Source organism: Macrobrachium rosenbergii, chromosome 10 (assembly GCF_040412425.1).
Source record: "Macrobrachium rosenbergii isolate ZJJX-2024 chromosome 10, ASM4041242v1, whole genome shotgun sequence".
In the NCBI taxonomy this organism is placed as follows: domain Eukaryota; kingdom Metazoa; phylum Arthropoda; class Malacostraca; order Decapoda; family Palaemonidae; genus Macrobrachium; species Macrobrachium rosenbergii.
The window spans coordinates 7139437-7159436 of record NC_089750.1 but is presented as its reverse complement, the minus strand read 5'-3'; the positions used below and the strand labels follow the sequence as shown (position 1 = coordinate 7159436).

The 20000-nt window shown below is 33.5% G+C and overlaps 1 protein-coding gene across 11 annotated transcripts in view; it reads left to right on the top strand.

Annotated features, from left to right (window-relative positions):
- LOC136842464 (uncharacterized) overlaps positions 1–20000 on the top strand; it is a 764342-nt gene that overhangs the window by 247925 nt on the left and 496417 nt on the right. For 2 of the 11 annotated variants that reach the window (XM_067109835.1, XM_067109834.1), the window contains exon 1: positions 19883–19939. The exons of the other annotated variants lie outside the window; for them this stretch is intronic. The gene's annotated coding sequence lies outside the window, so the exon portion shown is untranslated. Of the gene's footprint in view, positions 1–19882; positions 19940–20000 lie in introns of those variants that run through there. 11 annotated transcript variants of the gene reach the window in all.

The window sequence follows — 20000 nt, the reverse complement described above, 5'->3', positions numbered from 1 at the left end:
TATAAACAAAAAGTAGCTAAAAAAAGGCAAAATTAAACAACAGCAGGCAGAAAAAAACCAAACATACGTTCTCCATCAGAGAAGACAGCCCTCTGCTGTGCAACAGGGACAAAACCCATCAACCAGAAACCCCGATGGAGACGTCAGACAGCCTCAGATGAGCAGCTCGTGGTCACACGACTACTCATGGTCACACTCCACCTCTACGACGTGTTTCGTAGGCGTGCTCCAATTTGTTGCTCAAAAACTCGACCAACGTCGAGAAATCTGGTGAAAAAAACGGCAGCTCACTGACGAAAACTTGAAGGTAAGGAGGCAGCAATCCACAAAGGGAACATTCAAATCGTGACAAAAAAAAAAAAAAGATTATTTTTTTTACCATATATTGTTAATGAGAAGGAGATTCACGGTCGCCATTGTAACGACCCAGAGGGCCGTTAGAGAACATACTCAGAGAGAGAGAGATGCAGGAGAGAAAACAACAAAACAATAAAATGAGCTTAGATTTATTAAGAGTATTTACAAGTGAGTCAGGTCTGGTAAAAGATAAAAACATAAGAGCCAAAGGCAGCACTTGAAAATCAAGTTAAATAAACAATTAACTTTATAAACAAAAAGTAAAAAAAAAAGCAAAATTAAAACAACAGCAAAAAAAAAAAACCAAACATACGTTGGTGGACAGTGGAACTGGACAAAAACCCATCAACCAGAAAACCCCGTGGAGACGTCAAAGCCTCACGCTGTCATCAAAGATGAATAATACTTGGTCACACTCCACCTCTACGACGTGCTCCACTTGTAGGTAATGAAAAGCTCAAAATCCTCGACCAACGTCGACTCCAAAAAGAGAGAGTGTTTGCTACCTTCGCTGCCCAAATTTGGTGGACTGAGAAAACTTGCAGCTGAAAACATCAAAACAAAAAAACTTGAAGGTAAAATTTCCAGCATTCCCGCAGAACCATGTTGTTAAGTGGAAAAGAAATTCAAGAGAGAGAAAAATTTCCATATAGAGAAGAGAAAGGAGATTCCATAAAGAGAGAGAGAGAGAGATTGTTTGGAAATAGAAATTTGAACAGTGGAACTGAATTCAAATGGAACTTGTGAAAAGAAATTCATATATATAAGTCAGCGAAAAATTTCCATATAGGTAATGAAAAAGAAATATATATATATATATATATATATATATATATATAGAGAGAGAGAGAGAGAGAGAGAGAGAGAGAGAGAGAGAACAGAACTTGACATTCAAATCAGAAAAATTCCCATATAATATTAATGAGAGAGAGAGAGAGAGAGAGAGAGAGAGAGGAATTATGTATTCACGACACGCATGGCTGTTCCTTCAGCCTTGACTTTGGCATTCACCACCTCCTTGTGTTTATCATCGCCCAAGTAACTGCTCGACTGACAGGATCGTGACTCAGAGCGAAGTGGGGCCTTTGTTGCATGTGTAACCCCATAGATATGTAACATTGTTTCCGGTATGTTGTTATCGTCGTTCGCTCTGTCATTTTCAGAACTCTAGTGACTGGGGACATCTATAATGGCTATATATTCGAAGTTACGGAGGTGTTGGTTTTTCAAAAGGTGAAAATTAGGCCTTTTTTTTTTAGGTTTGATACTTTTTTATGTTTCTTTTTTCAGGAAGGTGTTGACTTTATAGGAGATTACTTTTACAATCTTTATAATATTTTCGAAAAATTTTTTTTTCTTATTTTATCCTTTATACATTCATTATACATTCCTTCCCCCAGTGGTTATACATTTATATGAATTTCTTTTTAAACTTACTTATTTCTAGTTTCCTACTAAAATTTATTGCGGCGTCAGTGACCTAGATGTTGTGACGCCAGTTTTAATAGACATAATCGATCAGTCAATACATTCATTATACATTCCTCCCCTTGTGGTTATACATTTATATGAATTTTTTTAAAAACTTACTTACTTCTAGTTTTCTACTTAAATTTATTACGGCGCCAGTAACCTAGATGTTGTGACGCCAGTTTTAATAGACATAATCAATCAATCAATACATTCATTATCATTCCTCCCCTTAGTGGTTATTGTCGTCTTTGGTACCAGTACTTAAGGTTTGAAGGTGATGAGTAGTTCAGTGTCAGTTATTTTTGTGCTTTTTTTATGAGCAGTCTTTCTGAAATGAAGGTCTTTTTTATCTTTATCCTTTCCTGTAATACAGTATTTTCAAATTTGCCACCGAGCGAACATGGGAATGTTGGTATTGAACGGGAGATTCAAGTATTTTAACTCCTGTCTCTTTTTCTGTTTAAGGTTCTTTTCTTTAACTCTCAAAGTATTTTAATCCTTTAAATGGCATTTACTTAACACAGCTGAGGTCACAGAATGATCAAGGGTAATTTTATAAGTTAATTTTTTTTAAAGGGCCTTTTGATTTCAGATATTATACACGCATACTGTATATATATGTGTGTATGTGTAGGTATGTACATATATTTATAAATATAATATATATATATAATATATATATATATATATATATATATATATATATATATATATATATATATATATATATATATATATATATATATATATATATATATATATATATATATATATGTATAGATAATATATATATATATGCACACACATATATATATATATATATATATATATATATATATATATATATATATATATATTATTTATTTATATATATATATGTACACGGGCACTCACAAAACGCTTCAAAGAGGAAAAACCTCCTCGTCACGATTCATACATACAGAAAATGGCGTCTGCATCCTGTCTCCGTCTTGTGACAGACAGCAAGTAGTCCTCGGGTTTCGGTCATGCGTAGTCTCTATAACCACTGGCCGGAACTGGAGGTCACTCGGGAGATGCAAGAGAAATCTCCACCAGGTAGCTAAGGCATCCGAGAGCCTGTCATCCCCCCTCCCAACCCCTTCTTCCGTCCAGGGATGCGGTATGGTACCTGGAAGGAAGGAAAAGGAAGGGGAGGAATTCTTTCGGTACTTTACCTTAGTATGGCGACACAGTGACCTGGTTCGAGGAAGGAAAAATATCAAAATTAGCTAACCTCATGTCAACACTTAATCTCTCCCTCTCTCTCTCTCAGATAACTGAAGACCAAGGAATTAACATAATTTTATCGGATCAAAGACATATATGTATGGATATATGTATATATATATATATATATATATATATATATATATATATATATATACATGTATATATATATATATATATATATATATATATATATATATAAATGTATATATATATATATATATATATATATATAAATATATATATATATATATATATAAATATATATATATATATATATATATAATACTACTCACACATTTATATAATGTATTTAGGGGTATGATGTATTTTTTAGCATACAGAATATGACTGTTTCCTTACTATATATTTATTATATTTATTGTAAACTGCAAAAGAGTTACCTAACGTCCGTGGATTTCTTGACATTGTGAAAATCTTCGCGTGAAAACAGTCTGGAAATGGCAAGTGGACAGAGAAAGCCAAATGTCAAGGAAATTTAAATTTTTGTAGTGCAGTAAAACTGCCACTGGCTATCTTCTAATCTCGATTTTTTATCTCCATAAGAAATTACACATTTTAATGTTGAACTTATTTGTTTAGCTAAATCACGAATAGTTTTAGGGTAAACAGGATTCTAATTATGTTTATTACCATGTTAGTTTATTTAGTCATGTCGATCATGAAAAGATTAATAGCAATTAAAAATTGTTCATGGAATTCAGCTGATGCTGTTTAAAGGTTTGAACATACAAATGCATTATTTTTTTATACTCTCATTCATTACTTTAGAAAATAGAAGGTAATTTGGTTTGTGCTTTACTAAATAACACAGTAATCATGTTATGGGGTTTTAAAACTTTCGTGTCTCCTCTTAAAATGAATTCACATTATTTTTACTCTACTGTTCACGAAAGTTGAAGATTTGGTGAAACAGAAGAAAACCAGTCTCTTTACCAAGAAAAAGAAGTGTGAGTTATGAACCTATCGGAGAATGAACATTAGAAGTGAGATGTAGAGAAACGTGAAATGAAGGGGTATCCCCATTTGCTTCTCTGCAAGGCAGTGACTCCTTCATTACATCCTTCTCCACTCCATCCTCCTCCTCCCACTCCCCCACCTCGATTGAGGGTTGAAACGGACTGCTTGGTGTCTCGATGCAGGATGTGGTAAGAATCAGGCAGACATAATTATCTGCAACTTTTTTTATGACTTTCTAAGACCATCCATACGTTTACTCTTAACAGATGGGTAACATGCTGAGAAGTTAGTACAGATTCTTTGGATTGTATGCCTCTTTTATTCGAAGTGTAAATTTTATTCGTGTTCCAAGTAAGCCTCGCAGAATAAGCATTCGTGGATACTGTGAAAACCAACCTGATAGAAGAGAGGCCTAGTGAATACAGATGAAAATAAGTAAAAATAAATTAAAGTAGTGGAATGTGGTGCTTTCAAGTGGCATTACTGTGTCAGTTTTATCCAAGCATAGACACTCACAGTACAAAGCTGCCGTTGCGTAATTTTGCATTAAAAAAGAAAAATAATGGTTTGGGTTTCATTCCAGTTTTGTGGAGGCAAACACATTTTGAGGAATAAGAGGTTTTTGCTTATTGACTTTTTATGAAAAAAGTTAAGTATATCTTTGTTTAACCAGACCACTGAGCTGATTAACAGCTCTCCTAGGGCTGGCCCGAAGGATTAGATTTACTTTTACGTGGCTAAGAACCAATTGGTTACCTAGCAACGGGACCAACAGCTTATTGTGGAATCCGAACCACATTAGAACGAGAAATGAATTTCTATCACCAGAAACAAATTCCTCTTGTTCTTCACTGGCCGGTCGGAGATTCGAACTCGTGACCAACAGGGTGGTAGCTGAGAACGGAACCCGCTCACCCAGCGAAGAACTGGCTTTTTATGAAAATGATGTTACATCATAAGCCATCGAGCAGAGGCAGAAAGAAAGTTCGAATTTTCCCAGAGCGGAATTAAAGAAAAAAAATCATTAAAACGCGCTATCCGAGGATTACCGATTTCTACAAAGTAAATATTAGAAGAAGTGGCTTAACAATTGTTGCGAGGCCAACCAAGAGGCTGAAAGTTTTAAGAAATAAATATACAGTGAATAAACAGCAAAAATAATTAAGTTTTATTGCCAGTGTGAAAAAGCCACACCCAACAGTGAAGCACCATAGACCATATGGTCACCTCTTCCAGTAAAATATGCTGTGGCTTCGATGATTTCATATGGTCGCGGGGAAGAAGCGTCGGTAACTGCTGACTTAAAAGGTCATTTAAGTGTAATTTATAAGTAATACCTCTCCGTAATGCGCATTCAGGAGTTCTGCTGACCCACACACGGTCATCTGAGCGGAAGTATCTATGAAGGAATGGAGAGGTCTGGTACCTTTATTTGTCATGACCCGGTTAGTGGCGTTTGAGGTAAGGGCACTTGTCAATGCCAGAAACATTGTCCCTCATTTTGTCATTTTCGTCTTGTGTTACATTAAATCATTTTCCCTGCCCACAACTATTTTTTTGTATAATTTTCTGTTTCCATGGCATTTTTCTTAAAATATTTGAACTTGATTTTCTTCGAGTTGTTTGCCATCTTATAATTTTCATCTTAGATTTTTATATTATTATTATTATTATTATTATTATTATTATTATTATTATTATTATTATTATTATTATTATTATTATTAAAATTTTTTCCCATTTTTGTTATATCCAAATTTTAATCCCATTTTAAAGATTGTACAAAATTTTGAAATATTTTGAAATTGTAGTAAAATGAAATTTTTAATTCAGTAGTAATAGTAATAATAATAATAATAATAATAATAATAATAATAATAATAATAATAATAATAATAATAATAATAATAATAATAATAATAATAATAATAATAATAATAATAATAATATCCTTCAGCAACTAACAATGACCATCACATTAAATAATAATTAGAATATCGTCTCCAGAAGTAAGATACTGAGACATCTACTGATTATTCACGTAAATCCCTACGGACAAAATTAAAACTGATAGCAACAGTGACAGTTACATCCCCGCTGGTGGCGCGATAGCTGCCGATGACGCTGATAGCGCTTGACGTTCTCCTGTGGCGACCTTTAGAGTCAGGTCTCTCTCTCTCTCTCTCTCTCTCTCTCTCTCTCTCTCTCTTCTCTCTCTCTCTCTCTCTCCTTCGTTCCAGTTAAGGATCAGCTTATTATTTGATACCTGTCATAATTTTTTTTTATTGTTTTACGGCGTCAGTCACTGGACTGACAGAGTATAAATTTTATTATTGTGTGATGTGGATTTATCTCTTATGATACTGTAAATGTTTGTTTTTCGTTTTATGGGATTTGGACTTATCCCTGTGATGGCAAAATGGAATGAGAGGTGGATGATGTCATTCGTAACTCTGGTTCGACTGAATTGTTCGTATTGAATATATATATATATATATATATATATATATATATATATATATATATATATATATATATATATATATATATATATATATATATATATATAAAGACCTTCAATTGAGAGACTACTTTGGAAGAGAGTTAGTGTAAATGTGTAGTATGTATGGATATGTTAGTATATGTACATATATATATATATATATATATATATATATATATATATATATATATATATATATATATATATATATATATATATATATATATATATATATATACATACATATACACACACACAAACATAAATACACTACCTCTCTTTCCAAATTTGTCTCTGAACTGAAGGTCTTATCCTTCGAATTGATTTGTTTTTATTTTTACGACGTACCATAATCTCTTAAGTCGATATTGTAAATATCAACATCCATCGTTTACGGATGGCTTATTTTCCTGGTCACGATCAGCGTGAACTTTTCCCCAGATTTTTACTGCTTCCTGTTTTTTCCATTTTTTTCCTATTCCATTTTTTTCCTATTCATAGCAAGATACGGAACAATAGAAGTGTCTTATTTTCTCTTGTGATGTCGCGTGAGATGACATTTGCCGTGAACGCCTACATTTCCATTTTTGTATTTATATATTTTTTTACTTCCGTGTTTAATATTTGTTTTTTTTTTTATTAGATGACGGATGTTATATTTTTACTTGTTTATTTTCTCGTGAGTTTTATGGTTTGGGGTTTTTATTTCTTTTGGTTATGACTGGATGATCATTTACGGAATGTTGGCAGAAACTAAGTACTAATAAGTGACACCTCTTTTTATTTTTTTGATTAGATGCCTTAAAATGTAAATCTGCTTTTTTTGCTCAGTGTATCTTATATTTTTTTTGGTTGTATTTGTTTTTTATTTATTATGACTGCTAGTAAGTAATGGTGCTGTTATTACTGCTTGTGCTCTTGCTGCTGTAAAGTCTTGACTCAGTGTATGCTGAGTAATTTACCTCAGATGAAGTTAATCTTTATAACTTATCCGAAAATGGTTGAATTAACTTATCCGAAAATGGTTGAATTCGCTGGGAAAAGGAATATCGTCGATGCTGGAAATATCAGTCGCAATGGAACTTTTTCTTATAGGTATAATGATTAGTAGTGAAAATAATCATTTTAAATGCTCTGGTTAATTTTTTGAATAAGCAAAAGTAAACAAAATACAATTTTTGTTTTCCGTAAGTGCTGGAACTGCGAATCGTTTATAAAATTATTATGCATACAATATGAAAACTTTTCGGCTTAGTTTAAAATGCTCTGTAGAAACTATATTGCTTAGTATTTACTTGAAGCCACTTAAAAGAATGTATTCGTAAATGCGCAAGGCGAAATATCTTTAAAGCTGTTTATAATAAAGCGTGCCTCTCTCTCTCTCTCTCTCTCTCTCTCTCTCTCTCTCTCTCTCTCTCTCTCTCTCCTTTAACGAAAGAGAGAAAGAGGTTCTTTGACCTTTGGGTCACAAGAAGAATTTGATAGAAGCCGAGACTTGAGCGCTGTTCAAGGTACAATTATTCTTGTTACATTTTTTAAACCATTTTAAAAAAAAGGGAAGAAAAACATGTTAAATATTTTCTTCCATTGAAACACCAACTGCTCGGTTTCGACTATGAAATTCATCTTGTATAAAGATATCATGAGAAGTGTATACTCAAAGTGACGTCGAACCCTTAAAATTGTCCATCCGTTTTTCGCTACAACAGAGAAACTTTTCATTTTATCATTGATAATTCCCTCGCCGTCGCTGTAGGCAAGCGTCATGAAGAGATAATCAATAATTGTGGCTCGTTTGAAATAAACTGTTGGAAAAATAATCTTCAATAATTGACCTATAATGCTTGGTATCATCATCCAAGAACATAGAAACAAAGTCTGGCTATTAAAGCACTTATTTCTCGCTGCTTCTCACTTTCAGAGGTTAAAGCGTTCACCCCTCTGCCCCAGACAAAGGAAAGGACTCAACCCCAAAGCCATTTCCCTTCCTTCTGCATCCTTTCGGGGATCCTTCGGTTTGCATGATAAGGTTATGTGGGCTTGCAAGGTCACGACTGGAAGGAAGACGGAGTGAGGAAAACAAAAATGTTAATAATTTTGCTTCTTACCAATGATGATTTCAGGTTTATTTTGTAAGAGGATGGAAAGGCTTATTAAGTGCTAAATATATTATAAGCTATTAAAAATGCCATTGTTACAGTTTGATTCCATAAGAGAACTGAGAGTGTTCAGGAATACATTTTGTGATAAGGATTTTCGAAATTCGCGAAATGCCGTTCTCTTCTGTTAGGGAATTGGGAGTTTTGATAAATATCTTTTATGAAAATGATTTTTTTTAAAATTCACAGATAATGGTTGTATTCTGCCAAAGAATTGAATCAATTTTAGAACCCTTTTTCCTCTCTTTTTTTTCCACCAAAGTTCTGTTACAACATTATCTATAATTTGCAATAGTCCTGCTCTGCGTTCTAAATTATTTAATTATTCCTTCTCTCTCTCTCTCTCTCTCTCTCTCTCTCTCTCTCTCTCTCTCTCTCTCTCTCTCTCTTTGTCTGTCAGAGGCAGAAATGGATTCCTTAAATGAGGTATCCTGTGTCATGTTTTCCTTTTATGGTTAGACAGGCTGGGTTTTTCAAGGCCACCCACTTTTTCCCCTGTTGAATTTTTTTATTGCTTTTATTATTCAAGATTAAGATGGAATGCTAATAAATATTCTTTTGTCGACATAGATAATATGAAGAGAAATTTGAGTGGAATTGTTTGTTTCTCTCTCTCTCTCTCTCTCTCTCTCTCTCTCTCTCTCTCTTTTCTCCGTCTGTCTGTCTGTCTCTAGGCAAATATATGGTTGTGTGTATATATATATATATATATATATATATATATATATATATATATATATATATATATATATATATATATATATATTATTATGTATATATATAGAGGTATTTATATATATATATATATATATATATATATATATATATATATATATATATATATATATATATATATATAGTGCATATATAGATATATATACATATTTACGCATGTTACATATATATACAGATAAATAGATAAATGGATATATACATAGATAGATTGATAGATAGATAGACTGATTTTATTATTATTCAGAAGATGAACCCTATCCATATGGAACAAGCCCACAGAGGAGCCACTGACTTGATATTCAAGCTTCCAAAGAATATGGTGTTCATTAGAAAGTAGATAGACAGAATAGCTACCAGTCACTGTTACCAGATGTGTGTGTCTTAATTTCTTGACTACTTCTCGGTTCTTCGGGTACGTTTATCACTAGAAGCTTATTATCCACTCGGGGAATTCCTCCTCATTTTTCCCCTTATTGGTTAATAGGCTTGAATTCATAAGCGTATCCAAAAAAGCTTAAGGATGTCGGGAAGTTAAGACGTCATTTTTTATATATATATATATATATATATATTATATTATATATATATATATATTTATGTATGTATGTATATGTATATATATGTTGATTATTATCACTTTTGTACGTGATTCATTTATGTATGTTTACTATGCCTGAATAGATGAATTTTTTATTAACTTTGATGACTTTTTTTTTTGTTTTGATAAGAATCTGATGAGGAAAGTTTTTGGCTTTTTATTGTGATATTTTGATTAAGATACAATTTTGATCTGCTAGAGCTATTGCTTTTTTTTCTTATTCATTTTAAATCTTAGCCTTCATTTTTCATAATTAATTTTTTTTTATAACAACTTGGTTTCTTTTTTTTGTGCTTTTTTTATGAGGCTTATATATATGTTTTATAATTTTTTCTTTATTATCTTTTACAGGTACGTAAGGAATTTCTTTTCGTGAAAGTGATGAAACGGCGGTTGAAAGGGTAAGGTTTCTTTTTCTTTTCAAATTGTTTTTATCGCATTTTTTCTCCAGATGTTTCTTTAGCGTTTATGTTTTTTTTAACCTTTTGCCTCATACTAAGATTATGTTTCACTGCTCAAAACGAATAGAGGTGAAAGTATAATTTCGGCTTAAGAGTTGTACAAATAATTGGTCTTGGTTAATGTTTTTTGTGGTAAAAGGAGATAAGACTTATTGTTGTTGTAGTATATATCTACTACAACAATAACAATAAATCATGTATCCTTTTACCACAAAAAACATTAACCAAGACCGATTATTTGTAGAACTCTTAAATTGAAATTATACTTTCACTTCTATTCGTTTTGAGCAGTGAAACATAATCTTAATATAAAAATCATGTTAGTTATCGATATGTTAATTTCTCATTCTTGGAGAGAAAAACTTCGATTGTAAAACATCCGAAGAATGTAGGTCGCTTAGCAAACGTACTTTTACATAATTGTTGAAGAAACTGTAAACTCCGGTTGTCCGTTGGTATATACACCCTCTACAGGTTAACGCTGATCAGATGTGGACTATTTTGTTTTCTGAATTACATTGAAATCGTTTCGGTTACATTTAATCTTTTCTGCATTAGTGAAATGGTATGGGCTTTATTCATTTAAGAAATGTATAAAAAGCACGTTTAATTTTATAAGATGTTTTTTTATTTTGGACGAAGTGAGTGTAGTCAGTAAGTAAGTAGATAAATTTATCACTTAGCTGTTATAAATCTCAGAATATCCAGATGAAAAATTGAAAAATAATTGCGGTTATAAATCTCGAATAGACGTACGCTTAACTTAGCGTTAAAGTTATAGAACCCAAATACTGAAAGTTTACAGATCGTGTTTTGTCTGTAGTTATCCATGAATCTTCGTTCTCTCTTGTGAAATGAGAATTGGATCTGAGGGGAGCCTTGTATAAACAAAATGTTTTTACTTCCAGTTACATAACATTTGAAGTGTTCTTTGGCATATCATTAAAGTATTTTAATAAAATTTGTTGGCAGATGTTACTGGTTTGGGACATAAATACATCACGTTAGTGTCTTCTTATTTGTAAGCTGCATTTTGTTTTTGAATTATATTTACTTGTGAACGTCTTTTTATTAATTTTAATAAAGGCTAAAGGAACATTTCCACAGTTACCTCTTTATTTTTAAATTAACGAATAACTATGGTGGACTATTTTCATTTAAAAGCCGACTTTCCTAGTATGTATTCAAACAGCAGAAATACACGTCTTGGGTGTTTTTATGTATCCCCACACCGGTAGAACACTTGGACATAGTTTACCTTCAACTCGTTGATGTAAACCATTTTCTATCCCATGTTCTGTGTAACGTTTTCTTTTATTGGTAGGGTATACTATCGTAATATAATTTCTCTCTTCTGAGTAGGGTCCTTTATTTTGTTTTGAAGTTTGGCTACCTAGCACTGTTACTAACAGCCATCTGATTTGCAGTAATAGTCTTCGTTACAAAGGTTAATGATTAAGAAAATTTTAAGCATCGATATAATAATCCAATTAGATATAAATAATTTTCCAGTCAAGATAAATGCCTCTTTTATATTTACAAGGCTTAGTGCTAATATTAGCGCTAATATTCAGTCTTTGTGGTTTAATTTTCTGTAAACTACCCGTAAAACCTCTATATTTTACAAATGCACACACACACGCACGTAACAAGTGAGTTCTGTGACTTGCATGTGGAACATCAAAGAAATTGCCGAGGTAATTGTTCACTAGTGTAATAACCACAAACTATTATTTATTAAATAACAACCATATTGGTAAAACAATTTATTGACCAATATAGATAAGGTAGTATAGGGTAAGGCTGAGTTTCTAGAGGCACGGTTAAGACTTGTCGGTGTCACATAGCAAAACTTATCGAAGTTCATACGTATTAATCTTTTAGGAAAACGCACACCTCTAACCCCTCCCTAGATGACTTAGTTTAAATATATCTCGATTAAAGTAGGTAATACGGAGTAGGATAAGGAAATGTTAAAGTAGATATTAAAGTTTTGTAAGAATAAATGAAAAGGCGTGGAATAAGAAGCAAAGTGCTTGGTAGAAAGCTGGCTGAACTTGGCGCGGAAAATCATGCTTCGCCTCCGTCAAGTGGAAAGTTACGCAAAACTTTGTTGGAAATGCTTAGCGTATTCCTATAAACGTTTTGATTGCTACAACGATATCATTCTGATATTTCCATCGTGATGGTTATGAGATGTATAGCTGTAAGTGTAAAATTGTATTAGATACATAATAATATGTCATGGTTTTCGCATACACTGTAGATTGCCATAGAAGGAGCGCTTGTGTTTATTTAATAGTTGGTTGTGTATTCACATTCTCGATCATATACATACATGCATACATACATACATACATACATACATACATACATACATACATACATACATACAAGAATGTGGTAAATATCAGAAGGAAAACTAAAGCGGGGGATACGATCCTGACCGGTTCTATCGATTTAAACGTTTTCTTAAACTTAAATTGTAATTACTACCTCGGAAGGGAAGACAACGAACTCATATATAAATAAAATGTCCGGCGCCATCACTGACAATTGCGGCCGCCAAAATGTCCAATTACAACGATCGGCCGTAACACGGGTCGTTTCTTTTCAGACCCTTTCGAGCGCTCCGATCTCTCTCTCTCTCTCTCTCTCTCTCTCTCTCTCTCTGTGTGTTTTTCGACCTAATTGAAATCATTCTTTTTCTGTACTAGAGGAAGTACCAACTTCACCCAACTCTCTCTCTCTCTCTCTCTCTCTCTCTCTCTCTCTCTCTCTCTCTCTCTCTCATTTTCGACCTAATTGAAATCATTCTTTTTCTATACCAGAGGAAGTACCAACTTCATCCAACTCTCTCTCTCTCTCTCTCTCTCTCTCTCTCTCTCTCTCTCTCTCTTTGTGTGTGTGTGTAATTGAAATGCATTCTTTTTCTATACCAGAGCCCCTCCAATAGCATCCAACTTTGGTCCCCACGGTGTTCTTCCGGTATCAGTCTCTTTCCTCCCTAATTTTTTTCTGTGTCTGTGTGTTACGTTGATGTGTGTGTCCAATGCATCAAATTCTCTTGATGTACCCCCAAACAGCCCCTCCCATAGCCCAACTTTGGTCCCCCACGGTGTTCTTCCGGTATCAGTTTCTTTCCTCCCTAATTTTTTTTCCAGTATCTACTGTTACGTTGACTTGCGTAAGTTGCGTTATGTATTAGCCAGACCTTTGGTGAAGCGAAGTGGTCAGCGATACTGTTTCAAAGCCTTTGTATACCTACTTACTCGCTCGTATACTTTTATCTACTTGCGTGTTTTTGCACGTATTGACGCATTTATTACATGATATACACAACATTAACTTCAATATGTTTATAGTATGAAACAGTAGGAAAATGAACAGCCTATCTTTTAATGAAACTAATTACGCAGTTTTTCATCAGAACCAAAGCATTAATAAATAGACAGACGTTCTCTTTAAGCCACACGATTTATCTACCGTTTTTATATCTTTTACATAAAACTTAAGAAAAGATACAGTGATAAGATTCACCACTGATTACACAAAATTCATGTTTTCTTATTTATCAAAATATAGTAAAATCTGTTGCGGAAACGACCTTTGCTTGTTTGTGGCCTTTAGGCTCCATCATCATCATCATCATCATCATAATAATAATAATAATAATAATAATAATAATATAATAATAATAATAATAATAATATCCTGATGTCTGTTCTGGAAAGCCATAATTGTAGGCATTCGCTAGGCTGTTTCAGATTAAATGTCGCAGGGGTTGTCACTTACTTAGTTACCCACGGGTATCCCCTAGAGAATTTTCTTTTGTAATGTTAAGGATGATTTAGAATCGAACTAGAGAAATCACCCGATCTTTTCAGCTGACCTTTTTGTGCATAAAATTCTATAACTGGTTGCATCTTGTAGTCGTCGTATGAAAGCCTCTATTTGATAAAAATGGTACTGGAATTTTCACTTCATATTTGTTTTCCCAGAGCTTTTGTGTATATATATATATATATATATATATATATATATATATATATATATATATATATATATATATATATATATATATATATATATTATATATATATGTATGTGTGTGTGTGTGTGTGTGTGTGTGTGTACTGATAAAAATGGTACGGGAATTTTTAATTCATATTTGTTTTCTTAGAGCTTTTGTATATATATATATATATATATACATATAAAAGTGTTCATTATTTTTATATAGTATTTCTGTAAAGAATTGTCTTATATCATTTTGTATACATATAATACAATATATATATATATATATATATATATATATATATATACATACATACAAATGTTCATTTATTAGTACATTCAGTATTTCTATATAGATTTAAGGAAGCATTCAATTCCTGTCTCTTTCATTTTCATTCACTGCTTAAAAGTAATGAAACAATACAGCTTTATGATATTTAATGGGACCTACGTTTTAGCGCTGGTCGTGCGCATACTACATACTATATATAATATAATATATATATATATATATATATATATATATATATATATATATATATATATATATATATATATATATATATATATATATATATATATATATATATATATATATATATATATATATATATATATATATATATATATATATATATATATATATATATACAGACACACATACTGTGTGTATATATATATGTATGTATTTTTGTATGTATTTATGTATATATGTATATATAAAATATTTCGCATGTATATAATTAAGCATTTTGAGTTTTTTGTGTGTTCGTGTCACGTAGACTTCGACCCACATTCGGCGAAGTTAAGAGGCTTGTGTTACACCAGACGGCTTCGGATAACCGTGGGAATTTTAATGCTGCACCATAAAGTGATCAGTCGCTCTCGGAGACGAGATTCTATCTTCTAAAATCTGATACTGACTGTGTCCCGTCAGAGAATTTCTTGCAGCAGTTTTTATTTGTATTTTTTTTTTATTCTATACAATATTACAGTGTTCGTGTAATATAGTCTCTCTCTCTCTCTCTCTCTCTCTCTCTCTCTCTCTCTCTCTCTCTCTCTCTCTCATATGCACGCACACAAAATATGCGATATTTATTACTCTTCTTATTTAGAGACTTTGGGGAAAATAATATACTTCTGTTATACAATGATTTATTTAGGAGTTACTCGTTAGGTAGAAGTAACTTACATAATATTAGAGAGAGAGAGAGAGAGAGAGAGAGAGAGAGAGAGAGGTGATGGCTGTTTAAAGAGAGAGAGAGAGAGAGAGAGAGAGATTGATTCATTCTCAGTGTTAAATCGACTAAACACCACTGTCATCAGTGCCTTCACTAATTGTGTGACCCAACTGTTTGCGAACTGCATTTGTGTTACCTTTCCATCCCAAGGGGAGAATGGACATGAATGATGAAGGCAACTGGTCGGAGAATTTAAGAACTGGTTTATGGTTTGTTTTTATTCCTCTCTCCCTCTTCCATGCAGTGCTTTTTTAATGCTTGTGTCTTTAATCTTGTGTTGCAACCTTTCTCTTCGTTTTGTATTAAAATTTTTTTTCGCATCAGAAGCTGAGTATAAGGAAAAATGTTATAACTGATTGATTTTTAAATTAGAATTTTGATTTTTAATGTCTATGTTTAATTGCCTTCAAATCTGAGTAGCCTTCTCAGCGCCAAAAATATGTTTTAAAGGTATTTGGTATCCGTAATCGAACATCTCCGTTTATTTATTTATTTTTTTTTTTAGCTTCTATAGCTCTTTCAAACTGGCCGCGTTCAGTTAGTCCATGGTAAGGGTGCGTCATAATGTCGCTGCTTCCTCTGTGTACAGCAGTGCAGTCATTGTAGGAGATAGAACGAACATGCAAAGATTTTGTATCCCACTGACAAAAATGTTTTTTCCTAAAAGATGACAGAGAATTATGTGAGTTAATCAGGATGAAAACGAAATAATGGAACAACAGCCAAGTTATCAGACTGACCTGAGAAAGTTGCCCAAACACTGTATCATTATTGAAAGATTTGCTTGGTTACAGTGACTTTCCAGTAGCTCCAGAAGTCTGAGAGATCTTGGGCTGTGATATGCAAAAGCACGGCAGTGAGAAGTAATGTATTTTCTTCTGGACTAAACGAGTTATCTCGGGATTATTTGTGGATGATCCACTTTCTAATACTTTAGCGGCGGCGTAATTTAAGTTTTCCTTCGAAAGGTTAGTTCTAAAATGCAGAAATAAAGCCCGTGTATAGTCAACACCGAAATTTTCAGTCAGTAGTAAATCTTTAAACTCCTCATTACTATCGTATAGTACCACACTGTCGCCAGTATTATAAGTGCGAAAGAAAGGATTAACAGGCCATGACGTCGTACAGCTTTAAATTTGTACGGAAAGGAGGTTGATCAACTAGCTCTAGTTACTTCTTTTTTGTACAACTGCTCTCTCTCTCTCTCTCTCTCTCTCTCTCTCTCTCTCTCTCTCTCTCTCTCTCTCTCACACACACACACACACACACACACACACACACACACACACACACACACACACACAGTCAACCGGACACTTTGTAAAATAGTGTCTACAGAGACTAAAGTTTTCTCATGAAAGTGTCTGTATTGTGTAAAATTGGCATGTGGAGAATAATCGAAGGATATTAGATATTTTCATGTAAAGTAGTATACTATTCTTTTGCTACTAAACGGCCTTTATCAAGATTAATCATCGTTCTAAATATGAGACGAATAAAAAAAAAAACTAATAAAAAAAAGTGCTTAGAGAATTCAGAGAAAGAAAAGAGCCCAGGGAATATTTTGATATGATTATAGCTATGGGAGCCTTAGATTTGTATCGATTACCATAATACATCACAGGCCACGTAATGTTCCCGCAAGGCAGAGAAAGCTTCTCATGTGGAAGGGAAGCGCGTGCGAGCGCGCCGCTTTATTTGTACATCTGCGGGGGGCATCTGCCGTTCCATTATGAGGGCGATGTTCAACCCATTTCATAACCGGGTTACCCAGACCTTTCACTTCATTAATGAAGCGACACTGAAGTTCACAATCTCCATAATGAGAGGGGACGTCAGGATGTGACACTTCGCTGCTGGAAGTATTTCGGTAGATATAGTTTTAGGCCATTGGGTGTCGCAAGGTCGGTATGGCTTTTACCTCGTCGGGGTGAAGAATTTTATTCATTTATTCATCTTTGCCACCATTTATGAATAGTGTTCGTATTAGTCCTCCGTTAGGCCCAACGCTTAATGGGCGTTGAGAAATTATTGCATATTTTGTCAATAAGTTACATTTATTTGGTGGGTGTAAGGTGAATGGTTGTAGGCTAATTCTTTTACTTTATAATTTTCGTATATGTAATATTCAATAGTTTTCGTATTCCTGTATGTTTTATACGAATTTTTACATTTATATTTACATACATTATATTTTGCAGTTATACGCTTCATAAATAGCTCTGACGTGAATACAAATGAAATAAAGGTATGCCAAAGACAAGGCCTAGAAAATATAAACAAAATTATTATAAAAGTTATTCACTAATTGTATACTTCTTCCTGGAACAAGACAGTTATCTTGACAACAAAATCTCGGGAGAATAAAAAATGCCATTTAAAAAAATTAGGACGAAAGTGATGGTGACACTAACGATATATTAAAGCATCGAGATAACGGTAAGCAATTTACACTTACAAATTGATAATAGTATCAACACTGTTTGAAGCGACGTTTTGCACCTGTCAACGAGATTAGTTTGGGTGTTACGGGAATGCCCAAATGTACTTTTTAGTTTTCTGTAAAAGAAGACTATTATGCCGGCTTTGTCTGTCCGTCCGCACTTTATTCTGTCCGCACTTTTTCTGTCGGCCCTCAGATCTTAAAAACCACTAAGGCTAGAGGGCTGCAAATTGGTATGTTGGTCATCCACCCTCCAGTCATCAAACATACCGAATTGCAGCCCTCTAGCCTCAGTAGTTTTTTTTTTATTTTATTTAAGGTTAAAGTTATCTATAATCGTGCTTCTGGCAACGATACAGGACAGGCCACAACCTGGCCGTGGTTAAAGTTTCATGGACCGCGGCTCATACAGAATTATAACGAGACCACCGAAAGATAGATCTATTTTCGGTAGCCGTGATTATGCGTTATAGCAGCTGTACAGAAAACTCGATTTTTTCGGCGCATTTTTTTACTTTTTCTTTCTTCCCACGTATTTGGCACACTCAGTGATGCGTTAGGTGGAATTTATCACGTTAGGAGGGAACAGCAACTAATAATCTTAATTAGCAACAACGGAAGAATTTGAATTAATCGTCTTTTAGCTAATCATCGTCATTAACGACCACTTGTTACTCTTTGCGTTTTTTAATACATTTATGAATTAATATTAGTTTGCCTTGGTGTTTAGAAATGTTTGTATATATATTTTGACATTGTAATGACCGTTTAGCCTTCATTTGTTTCTGTTGAAAGTTCATTCTTTAATACTACTTTTACTTTGCTTGCCCAACTATTCAAATTCTTCAAATTTCACATGGTTTCTCAATAATCTTCATTTGATTTTTATTGTAGTATATTCTCTCTCTCTCTCTCTCTCTCTCTCTCTCTCTCTCTCTCTCTCTCTCAAAAACTATAGTTACTTAGTGACTGCTTTCGCAAGCTTGCTGATCATTCTCCCACGTCCTCGGACCAAAAACGTATTTTTATCTCATAATTCGCCGCGGATTATTGATCGCTTCGGAACAAAGGCGTCAGAAGTGAGACCCAAAATAATATATGAGAACGTCTTTCATGCTACCGTATTATAATTTTGTTTATGTCCAGAACGCACTGAACTCCTCTGAATGCAGGCGTCGAAACGGAATCGTTCATTCTGAATGGTTATTGTGTGAAAGCAATTCGAGGATGACGAATTGCATGCTAATTTTCTTTATATCTCTTTCTGTCTTGTACTTTGAGTAGAAAAAAAAATAATTGCTACAATATTCTAGCTTCGAGTGCGGCGTCATCGTAAAAACGACCTAATTGCCATATGCAATAAGGAAGGATATCACGTCACGTCTTCCGCATTGGCTGTCTAGGAGTGGCCAATGTAAATGAAACAATGCGTTGGCGGTTAAGCTTTATGTCTGAGAACAGAAAAAATTTGTCACGATCATAATAACGTTAACTTTATCTATTTAATCACTTGATAGTATTGCAATAATAGCACATGGGTAGTGTATTCTGAGAGTATTAGCTCCCGTAGAACATGCTATGGAGTAGAAATTGAACGGTATAGTGATTCATGGCATCTACTCACCACGTGTTTGGGTGCCACTGTCTGCTCCGAACCGCTGTCAGTTCCTCTTCAACTTATGGCCTAGTAACTCCCTCCGCGTTGTGTTTCTTGTGCGTGGTTAGTTAATTCCCTAAGTGATTGTACAGCTACGTTGTAGAGTTACCGTATTCTGGATTTT